This window comes from Chelonia mydas, chromosome 11, assembly GCF_015237465.2.
Source record: "Chelonia mydas isolate rCheMyd1 chromosome 11, rCheMyd1.pri.v2, whole genome shotgun sequence".
Lineage (NCBI taxonomy): Eukaryota > Metazoa > Chordata > Testudines > Cheloniidae > Chelonia > Chelonia mydas.
In genome coordinates this window covers 69,346,426-69,369,003 of record NC_051251.2, presented here as the reverse complement: position 1 = coordinate 69,369,003, position 22,578 = coordinate 69,346,426, and positions in this window count along the sequence as shown.

Here is a 22,578-nt window from a genome sequence, read left to right as displayed (position 1 = left end):
TATCTCATCATGGAATAGGGATTATACATTTTAATTCTATAGTATGAGACAATATATTCATGTAATGTTTAAGAAAAGTTTTGTAAATGAGTTCTAATAGTTCATGGATTAGGGACCCAATCTTATGGGGTTCCACAGGCTTCTGTATAGATTATTTAGGTTAATTTTTCTATCTACCCAATGGGACTCAGTGCTCAGAGATACCAACAGAGATGCTTAGTTTTGCAGTTCTCAAACTGTGGATTTGTGTCTCCAGAGGTAACATGCTTGTTAACAGCAAAAAAGTTTTAAATAAATAAATAATATATAGAGGTGAAAATAACAGACCTCAACTCTATTGTCCCTCTGCGAATTTGTGTACACAGAGTCAACCCCCTACCTCTCTTTAAAAGTGAAAAGTTTCAAAAAGTTCAATGAATATAAGATTGTTGGGGACGGAATAGATCTGGACAAGGAAAAGAAGTCTGGAGATAAATGTGAGAAGTGAGAGACATATGCTTTTTTGTTAAACTTTTATGTTTGCTGTTGAAGAAAAATATCCAGAATACTTAACGTTGTTGTTTTAGTTAAATAAAACAATTTAAATATCTGTCTGGTGATGTTCTCTTCCTAATACAGTCTGGCAAGAAAATCCTCCAAATATTAATGATTAACCTGTTGAATTGGAGATAGTTCACCTCCCAATAACTTCATAAATATCTGCTTCAGTTATCTTTGGTAAATGAAATAACCAAACACTCATTCATTTTGTGATATAGCTGTAAAACTAATCTGAAAAGTTTTCAAAATAAATCACAGTTTAAAAATGTATAGTGTTTACCTTCTAAAAATGAAACCTACATCTATCTCTGAGTTGTGAAGAATACGTATTAAGGTTATAACAACCAAAAAGAATGCACTTTTATGTAGAAAACCATGATTAAATTGAGTCTTCCTGACTAGTGATTTAAATCAAATTCACCCTTCCCGCTATGCTCTTGCCCCTGGCCTCTTCATTCGCCAGGGGGGCCCACAAATATGTTTGGCGCTGGGCCCACAAAAAGTTAATCTGGCCCTGGGCATGGAGAGGGGAGGCTGCTCCCCTCGAGCTATCGCTGCACTCAGAAATGCATAGGCCCTGCGGCCTAATAGATATAATACTGGCCTGAGAGTCAGAATCAGGTTCCAACCCCAGCACTACCACTGAGCTGCTGTGTGACCTTAGGCAAATCACCAAACCAATCTGTTTGGCCTTGCCTGTCCATATAGGCTGTAAGCTCTTTGGGGCAGAGGCTGTCTCTCACTAGAGGTCTGTACGAACTCTAGTTTAGCATGACCCTGCCCTTGGTTAGGGACATCAGGTACTACTGTAATAAAAGCCATAATAAACATAAGGAGTTCTTCCCCCTTGTTGTTAATGTTAATTGTGTTGAGTATCCGGTCACCTTGAACCTTTTTAGTGATGTCTGAAGCAAAATAGGCATTAAAACATCTCAGCCTTCTTGATGTCATCAGTTACTAGATTTCCTTCCCAGCTAACAGAGGACCTGCACTTTCCTTCATCTTTTCCTTGCTCCTAATGTATTTAAAGAACTTCTTCATATTGCCATTTGTGTCTCTAGCTAGGTGTAATTCATTTTATGCTTTAGCTTTTCTGATTTTGTCCTTACATGCTCGTGCTATTCTTTTTTGTGTCTCCTTAACAATTCATCTATGTTACCACTTTTGTAGGGTTCCTTTTGATTTTCATGTTATTAAAGAGCGCCTGATGGAACCACGTTGGCCTCTTACTAGTCTTCCTATCTGTTCTTCACACTGGGATAGTTTGCAGTTGTGCTTGTAATGTTGTCTCCTTGAGAAGCCACCAGCTCTCCTGAATTCCTTTATCCTTTACGCTTGTGTTCCCGGGGACCTTTCCTACCAGTTCTCTGAGTTTTAGCCTGATTTTTTGAAGTCCATTGACCTCATTTTGCTGCTCTCTCTCCTTCCTTTCCCTAGAATCATGAAATCTATCATTTTATGATCACTTTCACCCAAGTTGCCTTCCACTTTCAGTTTTGCAACCAATTCCTCTCTGTTGGTCAGAATCAAGTCTAAAATGGCTGCCACCCCTGGTTACTTCATTTGATTTCTGAAAGAAGAAGTTGTCCCCCATACATTCCAAGAACCCTTCACCCTTTAGGCAAGATGCAACACAGAAAGATGCCACTACAATGTTTAAGTGCTCCAGCTAAAGTACCCTGAAATCTTCTTTTCTACTGAACTCAACCTATTGGAGGGGGTAATCGTGGCACAAGAGAATTCTCTGTAATATAGAGACAATGTTTTAAAAGCTATACTGTTAAAGGAGGAGATAGGAGCCAATGCATTGAGGGAATCACATGCAAGTAAGGGGTGTTGTACTATACATGAGAAAGAGAGACATGGCAAGACACAGTTAAAAACGCTTCCATGCTTTTCTTTGTAGTGTCATCATTGGCTTTATTAAGGCCCCCTCTTGCCTCTCTGTGTGGATGAAGCCAGCACAAGCCCCATTTGGAGGGCGTAGGTAGGTTGTAGGTTGTATAGGCATTATGCTGCCTTTTTGCACAGAGTGGAATTTCACCCTTTGGGAGCTCATTTACTTGGTCCTTTTTTCCAGGGTCCTGAGGCTTCATGTAAAACTCTGCAAAATGGACCGAGATCAGAAAGCTTTTTTAAACACCCCTCTTAGGAAGGGTTTATGCTGAAACATTTTAGCCCAGGCACAAACTTAAAACAAATGTTCAACTGCACAGGGATCAAAACCATGTTAAATGAAAGCCTTCTTAAGGTCAGTTTAGTTAGATGGATTCTGAGCGCAGTCAGTTCTGCAGCGTCCTGGGAGCTTTAGAGTCATCGGCAAGGTCAGATTTCTCTTACAGCATCAACATTCATGTGGTCATCCCACCATAATGATTTTCAGGCCATGTCAATGTTGCCATTATAAACTCCTTATTGTAATTCATTGGTAAAACACAATTCACGGTGAAATCTAGCATGCAAGGTCAGAGTCCCATAGCAATTGTTCCTCTCTGCCTTCAAGTTTTAAGAGGTGAGTTTCGGTTCAGTCATTTTCACGGCAGTGCAAAAAGAAAATGAGAATTGAGTGGCTTTCAAACATTTGGTCTTCTCTTGGAAGTCGCCTTGTTAAACCTGTGGATTGCAGCTGCCTCTATCTTCCTGCAGAGGGACAAGCGGGGAATAACCCAAGTGTATAACCTTATGCTTTAGGCAACTCCATAGCTGTCTTCTGTGCAGAACAGCAAGGAAGTGTGAGTGTGCAAAAAGCTGCCCCTCTTCCTTGTACCCCACCTCCACCCCATGGAGATACAAGCTAGAGTTCTCTTATCTGCACAGACTACTCCCTGCTAGCACCTCCTGGGGTGCTAGTGATGTTCAAGGGGACAGGGACGGGGCAGGTCCCTCTGTTCCCTATCACCGCAACTGGCCAGCAGAATAGGCTGATCACACAGGAAAGGATACTGCTGCATCTTGTTAGGGAAATGGACATTGTGGTCCCTGTGTTACTCTGCACTGCTCCCAATGCAAAGCTGTGGCTAACGGTCTCAGCAGAATCCAAGTAAACAACAGCACTTTGCGTAACGGTATGGCATTCAGTAATCCCTCTGGGCCCAAGCACTTGAAAGAGATCCTCTTTATTCAGCGATGCAGCTCCCAACTGCCTCTGAATCCCAGAGCCTCTGCTTCTGCCATGCTCCTCTCTCCAGACTTCCTGCCTGGGAAGCTAAACCACTTAAAGGTACGGTTCCCAATACCACGTCTTCCTTTCCCAGCCGAATCTTACTAATGACACCCGTCACACAACATTTCTATAACACACCCAGTGCCAAATAGGTATAATTAACCAACTAACCAACGTTACTACCAACCCTCAATTAATCTGCAAGGTACCCATGCTATCACTTTGGCTTGTGGGCCTCCCTGAAAATAGCAGTACTGCTGTTGGTGAGATGAGATCACTTGCTTTTTTCAGTGTTGTGGCCTGGGGCTAGTTTGCCTGTAGTTGTTGCCTAACTGAGACCTTCTCAGGCAAAATGGCAGCCTCAGTGCCCCTTATCTCCATTGCTTCTGGACGTTGGAGAAGGTGTCGCCTATTCCTCCTCAGTAGATGTCTGTCTGGGGTGACAACCTCATACAAGCGTTGGGCAACCTCCGGTGACAGCGCTGCTGTTTGTGACCTCTGATTTCTCCTCAGAGAACTGCACTGCATTGCTTTTATGAGGAGGTGGCAGCTCCTGGAACCCTAAATAATATTGCTTTTGTGTTCGTTTGCTTGTTTGTTTAGCTTTATCTGTCTCTTCATACATCTGCAAATCCCCAATTCCCGACATTAGCTTCTAACATTACAGGCATTCGAGGTCTCCGTTTCTATTAAACAAAGTATCTGCAGACGATAAACCACCTTTAATGGCTTCTGTCCTGTAATTTAACAGTGACTCTGCAGCCTTTTTCAGTAGCCAATTTGTTATTTGAACATGATTTTCCACCAACCCATTGGACTGGAGCTAATGGGGGACTAGGGCTCTCATGTCTGAAACCCAGACTTCACTGCAAACTGTTTGAACTCATGCCAGCTAAATTGCCTCAGATTGTCAGATGTTACTAGGTCAGGTATGTCATGTCTAGTAAAAATAGATCTGACATGCACAATCACCTGTTTAGCTGTTGTGTGTTCTAGTGAAGCTAATTCAGGGTAGTCAGAATAATAATCTTGATGAGTTATAATTTTTTTTCAGTCAGTGTAAACAAATCTATGCCTATTTTGCTCCAGGGGAACAGTTTTTCCAATGCTATCAACACAGACTTGTTTGCTTGACTTGGTCTGTTTTTTTGGCACATGCAACAAGCCTAATGCATCGTCCTTTTTGTGCACTCTGCTGGTGTGTGCAAACTATTTTGCAAAGTGATAATCCATTGCATTTCTTGCATCTTTTCCCATATGCTGGACATTGTCCCGGCTTGTGCTGATTATCACAGCATGTGCTGATCCATGTACTATTCTGGCTTGATTCTGACTTTGAGCTCCACGTGCTTTTCTGCTTCAGATCTCCTACCTTGCTTATGGTATTTTGGATTCTCAATCATGCCTGTACCATCAGAGAACTGTCCACCCTGAATAAACTTAATTCTGGATTGAGTGACTTCTGCTGCTTGGTAAATCCCAATTGCCTTGTCAAGGGCTAATGCTGTGTCTCCCAGTAGTTTCTTGCTGAGATTTTTGTTCCTGATCCCAATCTGGTCTCTTATCAAGGACTCTATTAGCCCCCCAAAATTGCAAGGTTGGCTATTCAGCCTCAGATCAGAAACAGACTTCCATAGTTTCACTTTTTTGTACCCTCAGATTAAAAACATCTCTTATATGTTTCATTTTTATGCGGAGTGCACGCCCCAAATTTCTGTACTGAAACTTTCATAGTTAGCCTCTTCTGCCTGTGTTAACTGAAAACCGTTAAGCACATCAAGTGCATCCAAACCTGCTACTGTCAGAAATAAGGCAACCTTCTGATTGCCTTCCTTTTCACTGGCACCCATTGTCTGGACACACAGAGTGAAGAGCTCTCTGGAATAATTTCTTCCATATTTCCAGAGACTGTCAGCTTGGGTGGATCTTTTAGTTGCTCCATTCAGGTTATGTTCTTTAATTTCTATTTATTCCCAGTCCCATGTGTTGTACAGTAACCGCTCTGGGCCAATGGTGCTTGACGTAGGTACTTCTTATTCAGTTCCAACAGCCTCTGCATCACAGAGCAGGAAGCTAAACCTCTGGAAGCTGCAGTTCCCAATACTACAAATGGGGTGAGCTAAGGATAGGCCCAGGGCACTATTTCACCCCAATACTGGCTTAATCTTATTTTGCTCTATTGTTTCCTTTACAATGACACACTTATCAAGCAGCACAGACCTGAGCATCTTTATTAGCCAGATATGGGACATGTGAACTCTGACACCTATCTGTTAGGTATATTGCTGCTGGGACCTAAGGCTCTGTCTTTCCCACAGGGCTGAGGTTCCCAGAGCACCTGTGAATTAAGTCCTTACACTGAAGTAAAAAGATACAGTAACTTAAAAGCTCACCCAATGTTTTTAAATCTAGTGCAGCTGGGTAGCTGCACTAGATTTAAAAACATTGGGACCTGAAAATTTTAAAAACAAAGTAAATCAGAAAATCCCAGATGTAAAAAATGCCAGTTCCTAGTCTTTATTCTGTTTCACTAATCTGTTATCAGAGTTTGCTTAGCTAATTACAAACAGCTTAAATTCGGGCAATATCCTCCTGAAAGGAGATACAGGTAACTTGTAAAAAGCTTTAATCCATTTTATAGCTACCCTGTTGCACCCATGGAACAGGCAAACAGCTGATAAATAGGCTTGATATTTAAATGTCTGCCTGGTGAATGGGTGTAAAAACCTCTCTGGCTTTATAAATACATCACTAACAGCACCCTGGGGACTAAATAATGCTGCCTTAACCATTTGTCAAATTCATTTTCATGTACAGTGATCATTCCCCAGATGAATCCATCTCCAGTACCTTTGGATGCTTGTAAACTTATTTTTCACCAGCATTTCACCCATTCTCATCCTGAGAGGTTTCAATGTCCAGGCACAAAACCTAGCATCTTCTCAAGCTGTGTGATTGCTGGGTACAGTTACGCAATGCTGGATTAAGCACAGCTGCTACACTGTGAGCTCTTCGGCAAATGTATGAATTGCCACTCTTGTAAGGACCTTAGGTTGTCTTCACTGAAGATGCAATTAGTACCAATGCTGATAAATTCACCCTGCTCGGCCTTGTCTTTCTTACAAAGACAATTGTTAAGATGCTATGTTCTACTTCCATTATGTTATCAGATGGGACTGTTCCTTCAGAGCTAGCCAACAGGAAAACAAACGGGAGTTTTGCAAAGGAGTTCAACAGCTGGAGGAGAAACGACCACATGACTCTTGGGGTGAGTTTGTTGTCTGTTTGAGGGTTGCTTGCCTGCCGTGTGCCTGCTTGTTTGAAATGTATAGTGTGGTCTGTTTGGGGGGCTGTGTATGGAGCCCAGCAGCCTGCTTGCTAGGCAAGGCTGAGAGCTTCCAAGCAAGGCTCCAGCCTGCCGTTCTTTGACCCCTAATCCCTTTAGGATCCCTTGGCAAGGGGGCGGGGCTAACTCAGGGAGAACAGGGGTTTAAAAAGCCAGCTCCTAAGCGACTAGAGGAGATAGAGAACAGATGAGTTTTGCAAGGGAGCTTAGAGAGGGAGCATGAGAGCCAGGTACTCCTAAAAAACATGCCCCATCCCCACCTCTAAAATACCCAAAGAACACACAAACAAAAACACTCTGCAAGAGTAAAAAGAATGCAGGCAGGTGTCCAGCGGCAGAGTGGGGGCTAGCCAGTTTATTGCACTCAATGGAGCATGTATGATTACCTGCCATGTGTGCACTCAGTGCAAGCAACTCACGGCCTGCAGAGACCAAGTACGGGCTCTTGATACCAGAATGGCTGAACTGGAGGAGCTAAGGGAGACAGAAAGCTTCATAGACGAGACTTTCCAGGACACAGGAGAGCAGTCCCACCCCCCGTCTGAGAGCCTCAGAGCTGTTCAGGAGGACAAAAATCCCGGGGAAGAGAACATCAAAGTGGAGCGGAGGGAAACAATCTTCTAGTTGGGATCCTCCTTCCAGATGATGTCATACTGTCCTCTCACACTGAGGAAAACCCTCTGGGGCGGGAACATTAGTTATTAGGAAGAAACAGGTAATAGTGATGGGTGATTTGATTATTAGAACTATAGATAGCTGGGTTTGTGATGACCGGGAAAACTGCATGGTGAATTGCCTGCTAAGTGTGAAGGTTGTGGAGCTCTCAATGCATCTAGATAGACTTATGTGCAGTGCAGGGGAGGAGCCAGTGGCTCTGGTACATGTAGGTACTAATGACATAAGGAAAGGAAGGAGAGAGGTCCTGGAGGCCAAATTTAGGCTGTTAGGTAAGAGATTAAAGTCCAGCACCATGGTAGCATTCACTGAAACACTTCCAGTTCCACATGCCAGTCAGAGAGGCAGAACTGCAGGGTCTTGATAAGATGATGGTGTAGAGAGGAAGGTTTTAAGTTTATTAGAAACTGGGGAAACTCTTGGGGAAGGAGGAGCCTACACAGGAAGGATGGGCTCCACCTAAACCAAGACAGAACCAGATTGCTGGCATGTAAAGTTAAAAAGTTCATAGAGGTTGGGGGAAAGCCAACAGGTTGGAGTACCACATAGTACTGACAGCGATGTCTCTTAGAGGAGGATTTATTAAAGGGGATACTCTATATCCCAGTAAAGAGGAGGGGATAGAAGTTGATAAAGTACAAATTTTATAAGTGCGTGTGTACAAATGCTAGAAGTAGCGTGACCAGATGTCTCAATATTAGGGGCTTTGTCTGACATATGCAACTACAGCTCCACCACGAAAAAATGTCCCAATTTTTCACACTTGCTATCTGGTCAGCCTAGCTAGAAGTCTAAATACTAAGATGGGTGAACTTGACTGCCTGGTATTAAATGAGGATATTGCTATAATAGTTATCACAGAAACTTGGTAGAATGATGATAATCAATAGGACATGGTAATAGCAGGGCAGAAAATATATAGGAATGACAGAGTAGGTGGTGCTGGTGGGGAGTGACATTACATCTGAATTACTCAAGATAATTAAGTCCCAAGCAAACTGCTAAGAGTTACAAAGAGATCTCACAAAACTGGGTGACTGGGCAACAATATGGCAGATGAAATTCAATGTTGATAAGTGCAAAGTAATGTGGATTGGAAAACATAATCCCAATTTCAGAGTAGCAGCCGTGTTAGTCTGTATTCACAAAAAGAAAAGCTCACGAAAGCTTATGCTCAAATAAATTTGTTAGTCTCTAAGGTGCCACAAGTCCTCCTTTTCTTTTTATAATCCCAATTGTACACACAAAATGATGGGGTCTAAATTAGCTGTTACCATTCAAGAAAGAGATCTTGGAGTCATTGTGGATAGTTCTCTGAAAATATCCACTCAATGTGCAGTGGCAGTTAAAAATCTAACAGGATGTTAGGAACCATTAGGAAAGGTTAATTAGGAAAGCCATTAGGAAAGACAGATAATAAAAGAGAAAATATTGTAATGCCACTATGTAAATCCATGGTACATGCAGACCTTGAATACTGAGTGCAGTTCTGGTTGCCCCATTTCAAAAAAGATATTCAAATTGGAAAAAGTACAGAGAACGGCAACAAAAATTATTAGGGGTGTGGAACAACTTCCATATGGGGAGAGATTAAAAAGACTGGGACTGTTCAGTTTGGTAGGAAATGACTAAGAGGGATATGATAGAGGACTATAAAATCATGAATGGGGCTGAGAAAGTGAATAAGGAAGTGTTATTTATCCCTTAACATAACACAAAACCCAAAGGTCACCAAATGAAATTAACAGGTAGCAGGTATAAAACAAACATTAGGAATTACTTCTTCACTAAACGCAAAGTCAACCTGTGGAACTCATTGCCAGGGGATGTTGTGAAGATCAAAAGTATACCAGGGCTCAAAAAAGAATTAGATAAGTTGATGGAGGATAGGTCCACCAATGGCTATTAGCCAGGATGGTCAGGCATGCAATCCCATGCTCTGGGTGTCCCTAAGACTCTGACTGCCAGAAGCTGGGGCATGGATCATTTGATTATTGTCCTGTTCCGTTCACTCCCTCTAAAGCATCTGGCTCCGGCCACTGTCAGAACAGAATACTGGGCTAGATGGACCATTACTCTGATTCAGTATGGCCATTCTTATGCTCTTTTCTTTTCTTTGCCTGTAGGAGTTTTATTTCTTCTCTGATTCAGGTCTAACAGCTCATTCACTTGCTTCATTTTTTGCAGCCGATATAACCAGTAAGGGCCAACTTTTCAAACCTTGCAGCTTAAATTATAGTCCTATGGACATCTATTTACATATTCAATATGAGGAATTGGGGGAACCAATGCATGCTAAAGAACAGGTATTTACCTGTTTGTGCAAGAGAAGTTTGCACACGCTGTCAGATGTGAGATTTGTTCATGAAAAAGACACATGAGCAAATGTTGCAGGCCCAGATGTTAGTTGGTCCCACGTTGTACGTGGTAGCGATTGGCAGATCCCAGAAGGTTAAAAGGCTTACTTTGGATAAGTACCCAATTTATCTGAGCTTTATCCATACTCGTACAAAGCGGCTTTCAGATAGAGAAAATAAAGGTGACCAGCATGTCCAAGCAGTGTAGGTTGAGTTATAACAACTATGGGGTATACAGCAGGCAGATAAATCTTTGCTACATCCACCTAGGCTCATCTTTCCAACAGTTCACTTAATCTAAAACAGGAAGTAAATAATTCAGTTTGGCATCAGCTCCATCCTTTACAAAATTGCTGCCATCCCATTTACTGTTAATGATTTTGTGTTTGTCAGACACTGAGCTAACAGAAAAGTGTTATTTGTTAACAAAATCAGTCCAGCAGATTTTGAGAGCCATAACTGAGATCCAGCCACCGTGCATACTTGTGAGCAGTATGAACTCGATACAGACTGCAGTTTAGCGAAGACTGTGCCGAATTCTTGTCTTTCATCCCCTGATCAAACAATCACTGAAAGAAAACGACACTCAGCCCATTCATTCCAAGATAAGCCAAGAGTTCTGCCTTACAATATTCCACTGGTATCAAGTTAGGATTTTTCTTTTCCCTTCAACAGAATAGGCTGAGGCCAGTTTTCATCACTCTAAAGCAAAGTGTGTCCCTTCCAATGTTTTCCCAAGTGTTTCTTTAACGCAAAAGGCACTTTCAAATTGATTCCCATATTTCACTTTGGTTTCACATACTCTGTCAGTTTGGCTCAACTCAGAGAACACTGCAGATATGAAGGAACTGTTCCAAGCTACTGGATACAGCACATTTCAGGGTTTTAACCTTCTGTACTCTTTCTTTGTTGGTCAGATGGGTTTTTACCCTTATAAGGGAATGTACAGCACGCAGCCGCCTTTATACTTGATAAAGAAATCACAGATCATAATGTTAAACATATTCCTGTTGGGACCATCAGTTCATAGCAAAAAATTGAAGGGAATGTGGAAAATTTCTCCCTATTAAAGCCATAAATCTCCCCACCCAAAATCATAACTATATTAAGTTTGGTCCTCAGATACGTACATATGGACTTTGCCAGAAAATGCATCTGTACATGAGGGCAGAGTTTGGTGCCACACAGAAAAAATTAATAGATGTAGAGTTTGGCCCATACTCATAAAAAGAGCAAGACAGAGAGGAGAAATGCACTGAGCTCTAGTTTTGACACGTGCCATTTAAATACCACCTATAGCTGGGCTTTGCAAAGGAGCTTGGGCACTCAACTGCCTTTCCAGGAAAGCAGTGGTGCCTAGTTGATAGCACACCCGACTGGAACTCAGGAGGCCTGGGTTTTATTCCTGGCTTTGCTGCTGGCCTGCTGGTGACCTTGGTCAAATCTTGTCACCGCTCTGTGCCTCAGTTTCCCCATACATAAAATGAAGATAATGACACTGCCCCTTTCTGTAAAGCCACTGATGAAAAACCACTATAGACGAGCTGCTATTATCATGACATTTGGGTACTATGGGCCAGACTTGTAAGGTGTTTAGGTGCCTAAAGAAGCAGATAGGCACCTAGTAGGAGTAGGCACCCACTCACCTAATGTCTATTGAAATCAGTGGGAGTTAGGCACCTACGAGGGATGTTCACAGACAAATAGGTGCCTCTGCATCTTAGGTGCCTAAATATCTTTAAACATCTGGCCCTAGCTTCCTTGACAGTCCCAGCTTATCGATTCAAAATCTGAGTTCGAGCTGGCTGAAAATTTTCCATTGAAATGTGGTTTTCTTTCTTTTTTTTTTTTTGGACAGAAAATGGCTGTTTTAACCAAAATGTCCATTTTCATTGAAATCTTTGAGGGAGGGGGTTGCTTTGAAACAAACAAATAAAAAACCCTCCCCAACTGAGAGCTGTTGGTTTGAATCTGAAAAAAGTTGGTTTTCAAGTTTTTCTGTTAAACTCCCCCCCGCCCCCCAAGTTGCAATTTTGTTTGATAAAAATGAAAAATGTTGATTTTTCACTGAGATTTTTCAGTGGGAAATTTTTTTTCCTGACTTGATCTAAGTTTGTAGACGAATTGAAGGGATGAGTCACCAGAGCAGTAGAGCTCAACTCCTTATTAAAATTAGCGTGACCCTCAGATGAATGGATTTGGAACTACTGCTATCTGAGCATTAGTGTGGCTGCATCTTCCTTTAAGGAAGATGTTTGGGTCCGATTAAGAAAAGTGTTTTAGAATGACTCAATTTGCCAGAAGGGACCATTTTGGTACTGACCATAACTGCTGTTCATTTTAATTTCTTGTGATAGTTTGTAAGAGAATAGGAAATAAAAGAAAACGTATTGCCCCCGAAATTATTTGTCTTTACATCCCAGTTCCAAAGTAGCACACAGGCATTACGCTTGAAGTAGCCACCACAGGAAGATAATTACGGAAGGGCCGGTGAGGTGGGGTTTGGATGCAGGTTAGGTTTCAGCGAGGGTGTGGGTTCAAGGCTGTATCAGGCTCAAATGTTATTCAGATATGATGGTGCCAAATGTTGCAAGCAGTACTCATGGGCTTTTAGCTCATGATGGAATTTGTGCTATCTCACATGGTGGAAACGTTATGAGATCAGTTGCTTTCCTGAGACTTAAACCATGTCTAAACTGGAACTAGAAAAAATGATCTGGCTTTAGACCAACATGGAAGTGGAACAGTAGGAAATGATCCAGATGCAGAGATTCAAATCCAAACCCCCAGCTCGAAATATTAGAGGAGTTTGGATTTGCAGTTCTGGTGGTGGTCCATCAGTAAGAAGAAAATGGTTTTCATGCTGGACTGTCACCAGGAATCTTTGTGTCTTGTCTTTAGAAATGTGTGTGTTGCTAAAAAGAGAAAATAAATTAAATTTTTAAACAGTTGCATGTGTTCTGCATAAACCAATCCATCCTGCTTACAGCTGAGTCATATTTACCGCCAGGAAAAAGTAGATAAAGATGGATGTGTCCTTACAAATACAAAGCAAGCAGCCTGTAAATGAAGACCTGCCTCCAGCAAGCCTGTCTTCTCCAACCAGTTGGCAATACAAGTATCTAATTCCTGAGTACATTGCTCAGAGACTGTTGCAAACATACATAAGAAGAGCCTGAGTACCATTGATTCAACCCTGGTTTTGATTGTCATTTTTAGCCACAGAAATTTCTTCCTGTTGTTAGTTACATTTTGACCCAAAGCAAGGAAAAGGTCATACTTCTGTAACATCAATTACAGATTTTTGTGTGATGTATTTCATGTCCTGTATTATAAAAGAGCAAATCCTCAGAATGATTTATTAAATGCTTTTGTGCTAACTTATATGGCATCACATCTCTTGTCACAGAAAAGAATCAGCAATGATTAATATACATTGCACAGTTACAAGCAGGAACAGGGTTATTTAAACAGCATATTAAATACAAATAGATCCCACAAAAATACATGAAAACATATTTTACATTGTGAATGAAATGACTTGTTAAAGTTTAAATGAAATGCTTTGTGCCTCTTGCAGGGACATGTTAGGTATTTATTGAAAAGCTTTGGGAATTTCCATGCTCTAACACATTTTTATTTTAAATAATAAAAATGTTCAAAAGCAACTGACTTTGGGTGCCCAATTTGAGACACCTTAACATAGCCCCAGAGTGTGGGGGCTCAGCACTTTGTGAAAATCAGGCCCCAATAAGTATCTCAGATCAGGGTCTGAAAATCTTCTGTCATTTAGCCAAAATAGTACTGGCTGTTAGCTAAGGCTGTAGAGCAGACTCATTTTATCTCTTTCTAAATTAGGGTATGTCTACACTATGAAATTAGGTCGATTTTATAGAAGTCGATTTTTAGAAATCGATTTTATACAGTTGATTGTGTATGTCCCCACTAAGCGCATTAAGTCAATGGAGTGTGTCCTCAGTACTGTGGCTAGGATCAACTTACAGAGTGGTGCACTGTGGGTAGCTATCCCACAGTTCCGGCAGTCTTCACTGCCCATTGGAATTCTGGGTTAAGCTCCCAATGCCTGATAGGGCAAAAACATTGTCGAGGGTGGTTTGGGGTACATGTCGTCAGTCGCCCCTCCCTCCTTCTGTGAAAGCAATGGCAGGCAATTGTTTTGCGCCTTTTTTCCTGGGTTACCCATACAGATGCCATACCACGGCAAGCATGGAGCCCGCTCAGCTCACCGCTGCTGTTGTGAGCATTGTAAACACCTTGTGCATTATCCTGGAGTATGTGCAGAAACGGGCTAAGAGACGCCAGCATGAGGATGATTGCGATGAGGACATGGACACAGACATTCCTGAAAGCATGGGCTGTGGCAAATGGGACATCATGGCAGTAGTGGGGCTGGCTGATACAGTGGAAAGCCGATTCTGGGCCCAGCAAACAAGCACAGACTGGTGGGACCACATAGTGTTGCAGGTATGGGATGATTCACAGTGGCTGCGAAAATTTTGCATGCATAAGGCCACTTTCCTTGAACTTTGTGAGTTGCTTTTCCCTGCCCTGAAGCGCAGGAATACAAGATGAGAGCTGCCCTGACAGTTGAGAAGCAAGTGGAGATAGCCCTGTGGAAGCTTGCAATGCCAGACAGCTACCGGTCAGTCGGGAATCAATTTGGAGTGGGCAAGTCTACCGTGGGGACTGCTGTGATCCAAGTAGCCAATGCAATCACTGACATTCCGCTATCAAGGGTAGTGACTCTCAGAAATGTGCAGGTCATACTAGATAGCTTTGCTGCAATGGGGTTCCCTAACTGTGGTGGGGCAATAGACGGAATGAATATCCCTATCTTGGCACCGGACCACCTTGCCAATTAATATGTAAACTGCAAGGGGTACTTCTCAATGGTGCTGCAAGCTGTGGTGGATCACAAGGGATGTTTCACCGACATCAATGTGGGATGGCCAGGACGACTGGAAAAAGGCTAATGTAGTGCCCATCTTTAAAAAAGGGAAGAAGAAGGATCCAGGGAACTACAGGCCAGTCAGCCTCACCTCAGTCCCTGGAAAAATCATGGAGCAGGTCCTCAAGGAATCAATTCTGAAGCACTTAGAGGAGAGGAAAGTGATCAGGAACAGTCAGCATGGATTCACCAAGGACAAGTCATGCCTGACTAATCTAATTGCCTTCTATAATGAGATAACTGGCTCTGTGGATGAGGGGAAAGCAGTGGACGTGTTATTCCTTGATTTTAGCAAAGCTTTTGATACAGTCTCCCACAATATTTTTGCCAGCAAGTTGAAGATGTATGGGCTGGATGAATGGACTATAAGATGGATAGAAAGCTGGCTAGATTGTCAGGCTCAACGGGTAGTGATCAATGGCTCCATGTCTAGTTGGCAGCCGGTATCAAGTGGAGTGCCCCAAGGGTCGGTCCTGGGGCCGGTTTTGTTCAATATCTTCATTAATGATCTGGAGGATGGTGCGGATTGCACCCTCAGCAAGTTTGCAGATGATACTAAACTGGGAGGAGAGGTAGATACACTGGAGGGTAGGGATAGGACACAGAGGGCCCTAAACAAATTAGAGGATTGGGCCAAAAGAAATCTGATGAGGTTCAACAAAGACAAGTGCAGAGTCCTGCACTTAGGACGGAAGAATTCCATGCACTGCTACAGACTAGGGACCAAATGGCTAGGCAGCAGTTCTGCAGAAAAGGACCTAGGGGTTACAGTGGACAAGAAGCTGGATATGAGTCAACAGTGTGCCCTTGTTGCCAAGAAGGCCAATGGCATTTTGGGCTGTATAAGTAGGGGCATTGCCAGCAGATTGAGGGACGTGATTGTTCCCCTCTATTCGACATTGGTGAGGCCTCATCTGGAGTACTGGGCCCCACACTACAAGAAGGATGTGGAAAAATTGGAAAGCGTCCAGCGGACGGCAACAAAAATGATTAGGGGACTGGAACAAATGACTTATGAGGAGAGGCTGAGGGAACTGGGATTGTTTAGTCTGCGGAAGAGAAGAATGAGGGGGGATTTGATAGCTGCTTTCAACTACCTGAAAGGGGGTTCCAAAGAGGTTGGATCTAGACTGTTCTCAGTGGTAGCAGACGATAGAACAAGGAGTAATGGTTTTAAGTTGCAGGGGGAGGGGTTTAGGTTGGATATTAGGAAAATGTTGTTTACTTGGACGGCGGTGAAGCACTGGAATGTGTTACCGAGGGAGGTGGTGGAATCTCCTTCCTTTGAGGTTTTTAAGGTCAGGCTTGACAAAGCTCTGGCTGGGATGATTTAGTTGGGGATTGGTCCTGCTTTGAGCAGGGGGTTTGGACTAGATGACCTCCTGAGGTCTCTTCCAACCCTGATATTCTATGGTTCTATGATTCTATGAATATAATGACAGTGGGTTGGAAAAACAGAAATTCTGACATTTCTAAACTTATTTTTTCCCCAAATCAGAATACAAAGTCAAAACCACCTGCGCAATGGAAACTTTGAAAAACTGAAATTCAGGAACATCAGACTGATGCTATCAAAACATTTCACTTCACTAAAGTTGGAACATAATATATTAAGTTGGAATGAATTGACAGTCTAAATGGAGTACTCCATTTCAGTTTTGTATCATGTCGACATTTTCCATCATACTTTGTCAAAAAACAACACATTCCCATGAAACATGTAGAAGAAATGGTATTTTCTGAAGGAAAAGAGGCTACCAGAAGGTGAAAGAGATAAAGAAACATGTTCCATTATCTCTAAGATGTGCACAGAGAGAAAGCAATGCAAGTGCTTCCCATGAGGGACACTGGAGTTTGAAATTAATTCCCCAGCGTGGCCTGAAATAACTCAAATGAACTGACCTTCAGGGCTCACAACAAGAGTGATCTCTTTTCCTAGACTTTTGGAGAGGCGTGTATGCGCCTGAGGGCACGAATCTGTACCTGAACTGCCCTTTTCTTCCATGTTTTTGGAGGCAGTTGCCGTGTTTATTACTGTATCATAAATTTATGCCTAGGTCCAGATTCTCAGAAGGTATTTTAGGTGCCTAACAAACATTATAACCAAAAAGATCACCCCATAAATAGAGCCCAACACTTTGGGACAGGTGGGTAGTTAGTATAGTCGTAGATTTTTGAGGCCAGAAGGAAGTATTTTGATCATTGAGACTGACCTGGCATGTAAACTAGGGCATAGAATTTCATCCCATGCTTCCTATGTCAACCCCATAACATACGGTTGAGCCACAGCATCGCTTGGAGAAAGAAATCCATTCGTGATTTAAAGCGCAGGTGGACCAAGCACTAACATGCACAGAATGGACACGGCGCACATCTCTTAACCACTGTGTGACATCAGGACACAGGGCCTAAAATTGTGTGAGCTCTTTTCTGTCAATCATGTTTCGGAAGTACCTGTTCAAGCAGTCTACTTGAGAGTCCAGTGCGTCTGATTTTGATTTTAAAATCTATTAAATATAGGTTAGACATTCTGGGTGGTATTTTCAAAAATGCTCAACTTTGGTCAAACTTGGCTCCCGCTGAAACATAGAGAGCTTTTTGAAAATCTCATTCTCTAATTACTTCAGGCCAGATTCTCAGCTGCTGTTGATCATTGTAGTTCCATTGGTGACAAAGGAGCTACAGTGATTTACACCCTGTCATAAATATAAAGGGAAGGGTAACCACCTTTCTGTATACAGAACTATAAAATCCCTCCTTGCCAGAGGCAAAACCCTTTCACCTGTAAAGGGTTAAGAAGCTAGGATAACCTCGCTGGCACCTGACCAAAATGACCAATGAGGAGACAAGTTACTTTCAAAGCTGGGGGTGGGGAACAAAGGGTCTGTCTGTCTGTGTGATGCTTTTGCCGGGACCAGATCAGGAATGCTCTTCAGAACTCCTGTAAAAAGTTAGTAAGTAATCTAGCTAGAAATGCGTTAGATTTCCTTTTGTTTAAATGGCTGGTAAATAAGCTGTGCTGAATGGAATGTATACTTCTGTTTTTGTGTCTTTTTGTAACTTAAGGTTTTGTCTAGCGGCATTCTCTATGTTTTGAATCTGATTACCCTGTAAGGTATTTACCATCCTGATTTTACAGAGGTGATTCTTTTACTTTTTCTTTAATTAAAATTCTTCTTTTAAGATCCTGATTGCTTTTTCATTGTCCAAGCGTTTGGGTCTGTGTTCACCTATGCAGATTGGTGAGGATTTTTATCAAGCTTTTCCCAGGAAAGGGGGTGTAGAGCTTGTGGGGATATTTTGTGGGGAAGACGTCTCCAAGTGGGCTCTTTCCCTGTCCTTTGTTTAACACGCTTGGTGGTGGCAGCATAGTGTTCAAGGACAAGGCAAAGTTTTTACCTTGAGGAAGTTTTTAACCTAAGCTGGTAAGAATAAGCTTAGGGGGTCTTTCATGCAGGTCCCCTAGAGTTCAGAGTGGGGAAGGAACCTTGACACACCCGCTGAGAATCTTGAACTATAGTTTAAATAACTTGCATAAAAAACACAACACTTCCTGCTGCAGTATCCTTGGGACTGGTTTACTTGCGAATCAAGTCCTTGAACAGTGATAGAGATTCTCCTGATCAATAGGAGTCAGATTTTCCCACAACGGATCTAAATGCTTATGCATTAAATCTGTGGTGTAAGCTGTGTGTTTCTGCTCAATCAGAACACAAGCACCTCAGAAGTAGCCTCTGCCATGGGGTGAACCATGTGAACAGTCGAGGAAGCCCCGACACCCAATCTAGTATCATGTGGTGGCCGGATCTGGGCCCAAGGACTAGCTGAACTTTTTGTGATAGATTATAGTACAGACCCTGAGCTGGCATCTGACACCTGTCAAGAAGATGTTGGCTTAGACTAATAAAATCTAGGGAGGCTACTACAGCGTATTACTCTTTGAAAAGGCACGGTCTGACCTGGGTCTGCTGCTATTTTATCTCCCATGGTTTTTAATCCTTTCTAAAACATGGTTATCCCTGAAAGTGTGACAGTTATGAGGATTCTTGTCTAACCTACCTAAAGCAGTTAGCAAGAGTCTTTCCTTGTCTGCTTAGAATGCCTCTGTGTAGGGTTGCTGATGGCCTTTTAGTGCACAATTACTCTGCATTATTTTCTCTGTGGCTTTGTCTTCACTGTGGGAGAAAAAAAGTGTGTTTTTTACCACAGGAAAAATAACACTTGTTAGCCCTCCCACTGTAAGAGGGCACTGTAGTTTTATTGTGAGGTAAACTAGGCCATGTCCCCCAGAGGCAGGCAGTGGAGCGCTAACCTCACCTAGCTACCTTGCAGTAATAACTACAGTGCCTTGCATCAGCTAGGATTTTAATGTGAGATGTCGGTCAGACCTTAGCTATCTTACTGTGAAACACCTCTTTTTTGGGAATGAAAACAAACGGACACTTTAGTGACAGCTTCCATGACTTCCATTGTTTTTAAGAAGGTTTCACTCCTTCCTGCAATGTCACCCCTCAACCCACACGCCTTTCCCTGCCCTGACTAAGGGCACACCTACAGTTCAGCCAGGGATGGGAAAGGCACCTTGGGTAGATGTACCAGCTCTAGCTGTATTGGAGCTAGCTTGCTAAATGTAACAGTGAGCACCCCGGGGTGCGGGCAGGCTGCACTAATGGGGGTCAGGCGGGCATGTGCAGCCACTGCTGAAGCCCACAATGGGGCACCCTTCTCACTTCTATTTTTAGCAAGCTAACTAGAGCCATGGTTCCCAACCTTCTCTCTGCCACGGCACTCCTTGATACCTTTAATTATTTTGAGACACACCACCATTTTGTCTCCAGATGAATTATGAGCCAATTCAGAATTAGGCTAGTCGGGTTACAATCAAAACCAATGTTTCTGGCGACTAATGTTAGATCAAGATCTGTCTTTTGCGCCAGAATTAATGTTTTTAACCGTGGAAACTAACAAACATTAAAGCTAAATAGAAGAATTCTGGACAAAAGCATGCTCCGTGGAGAAAGTGACATGCACTTGAGAATAATATTTTGGAATGACAAACAATTAATCGTTTCTTCTCATTCCCAAAATCATCTTCCCAAGTGCGTGTAACTTTCTTTGCTGTTTATAAAGGCAATATAATTTAATTATGTCCCACTCAGAGGATTGCCAACCTCAAGAGAGCAAAAAGAAAATGAGTCGGACTCCAACAAATCAGGAGATGTGGTTATTTACAAAGAGATCATATTGTTTTTTCACTCTGTCTAATGATTGGTGAATTGTCCCTGCCCATCCTCAGAGAGAAAGAGAGAGTGGGTTAGTGCTGCCCATGCTCCCAAATGTATTGGGTGCAAGGATTTTGGTCCCGTCTGTAGGAGTTCCCACACCCCTACATCTGCCCGTCCCCTGCCTAGCAATGAATTATGCCCCCAACTTCCAAATCAATCCGGTGCCCTGAGTCTCCAACTCAGTTCTGCCTCCCAGCCCCCATCAGTTCTGCCCTCACCGTCTACCAGCCCCTACCTCACACCAATTCTGCCCCACTCCCACACAGCCCCTATCCGTTCTTCCCCCACCTCCTAATTCAGGCCCCCAACCTCATTGCTGCTTCTTCTGGGGTTCTTTCCCCCTCCCAATTCTGGGGGGCTGCAGCAGGGGCCCCGCTCCCCTTCCAGGCTGGGGGTGGCTCCAGGGGCTCCTCTTCCCCCTCCCCCTGGCTGGTTGCTGAAGGAGGGAAGGAGAGGGGCAGAGGAGCTGACCCATTGTTCACTGGAGGGAAGGGGGGGAAGAGGGAGATTGAGCTCTGATTGGTTGCTCTGCCCCGGAGGAGGTGGGGCAATGAGGCCGACTGACAAGCACAAGGCGACTGCCCCCCCTTCCTTCCCGGTCCTCTGCGCTCACCCTGCAGGACTCATATTTACTATCTTAACCACGCTTTGGGGAATGGAATGTGACACATGCATAACATTTGAAAGGGGCCTCGTCCCGGAGAGCAACAATAGAGACTGCGATTTGGCACCGACACTAATTAAAATACATGGGAAGGGTTTTTTGTTCTCACATGTAGTTTTTCAAAAAATTCCGACAGCACACCTGTTTGGGCCCGACAGCACACCGGTTGGGAAACACTGAGCCAGAGCACAGCTACACACGCTGTAAATCACGCTCTCGGCTGGAATGGAGACATACCACCTCATTTCTCAGGGTGTTTGAAATCATACTGGGCAGCGTGTTGTAATGAACTTTTTTTTAAATACCATCTACTATGGACCAGGTTTCACACCTTCAAAAACAGGCTCAGGCTTAGAGGGAGCCTGGGGCAAGACAATACAGCCTTATATACGTATTAATGACTTGATTGTCAGAGAGCACCCAACACTCCCAGACATTAATGGGTGCCGTGTGTGCACCAGCAATCCAGCCAACTGTGTCTGTGTGTGTGTGTGTGTGTGTGTCTGTCTGTCTTAGGAGCACCTCAGGAGTGGAGACAGTTATTGCAACTCCAGGGGAGCATCAAAACCTTAGGTTAACCCAGTGTTTGTTAACTGGAGTTCAGTTAATTCTAACTGCAACTCATTTAGGCCATGTCTACACTACTGCTATTGTCGGAAAGACGTATGTTGCTCGGGGTGTGAAAATATCCATTGGCATAAGTGGTAGTGTGCACAGCGCTATGTTGGCGGGCGAGCTTCTCCCACCGACATAGCTACCGCCACTCCTTGGGAGTGGTTTAGTTACACTGACAGGAGAGCTCTCTCCTGTCGGCATAGAGCGGCTACACAAACAATCTTACCGTGGCGCAGTTGCATCGGTACAGCTGTGCCGCTTAAGCTCGCTAGTGTAGACATGGCCTTAATCACCCAGGTAGGATGAAATTTACCCTTTCCCACCAGAAAGTATCAGGTATTTGGGGGTGGACTATGGCGGGGTTGGAAAGGTAAGATCCAGCCCCTCCTCTAAGCCACAGGCCATTGTGCATGGCTGCTGTTATGAGCTAGAACAGTGGTTGCCGCCCTCCCCATGCAGCGATGGAGAACACGGAATTCCATGGGCAGGTGGTTATCATAATACTTGCCCTGGTCTTTGGGCTCTCAATGAACTCCCGCTTCAGATGTTCCTGATCAGTGAATTTGGCCTCCGTTGAGCAAGTACTGCTCCTAAGCCGCATTCAAGGGTGGGATTTTTCAGAGGAACTCAGCCATTTAGAAAAATCTCAGCTGCTGTGAGTAACTCGTGCGTGTTAGGCACAGCCCGGCAGAGTTGTCCTGCTCCAGGGAGACAACGGGGAGGAAGGGTGGGATCCAGACCAGTTCCCTAGTTCCCAGGCAGTGCATGTCCAGTAGTGCACTCCTCTGTGTGCCAGAGACACCTCCCGTGAGTCAGGACTGCACAAGGAGAGTGGGGGAAGATCCCTCCTCTCCTCCCACTCCCCCGTGCACTCCCATAAATGGCAACTTTGCTGACCTGTGTCTAAGGAGGGTGTGTGTGTGTGTGTGTGGAGATGATTTGTCTCCAGCAGAGCAAGCTGTCA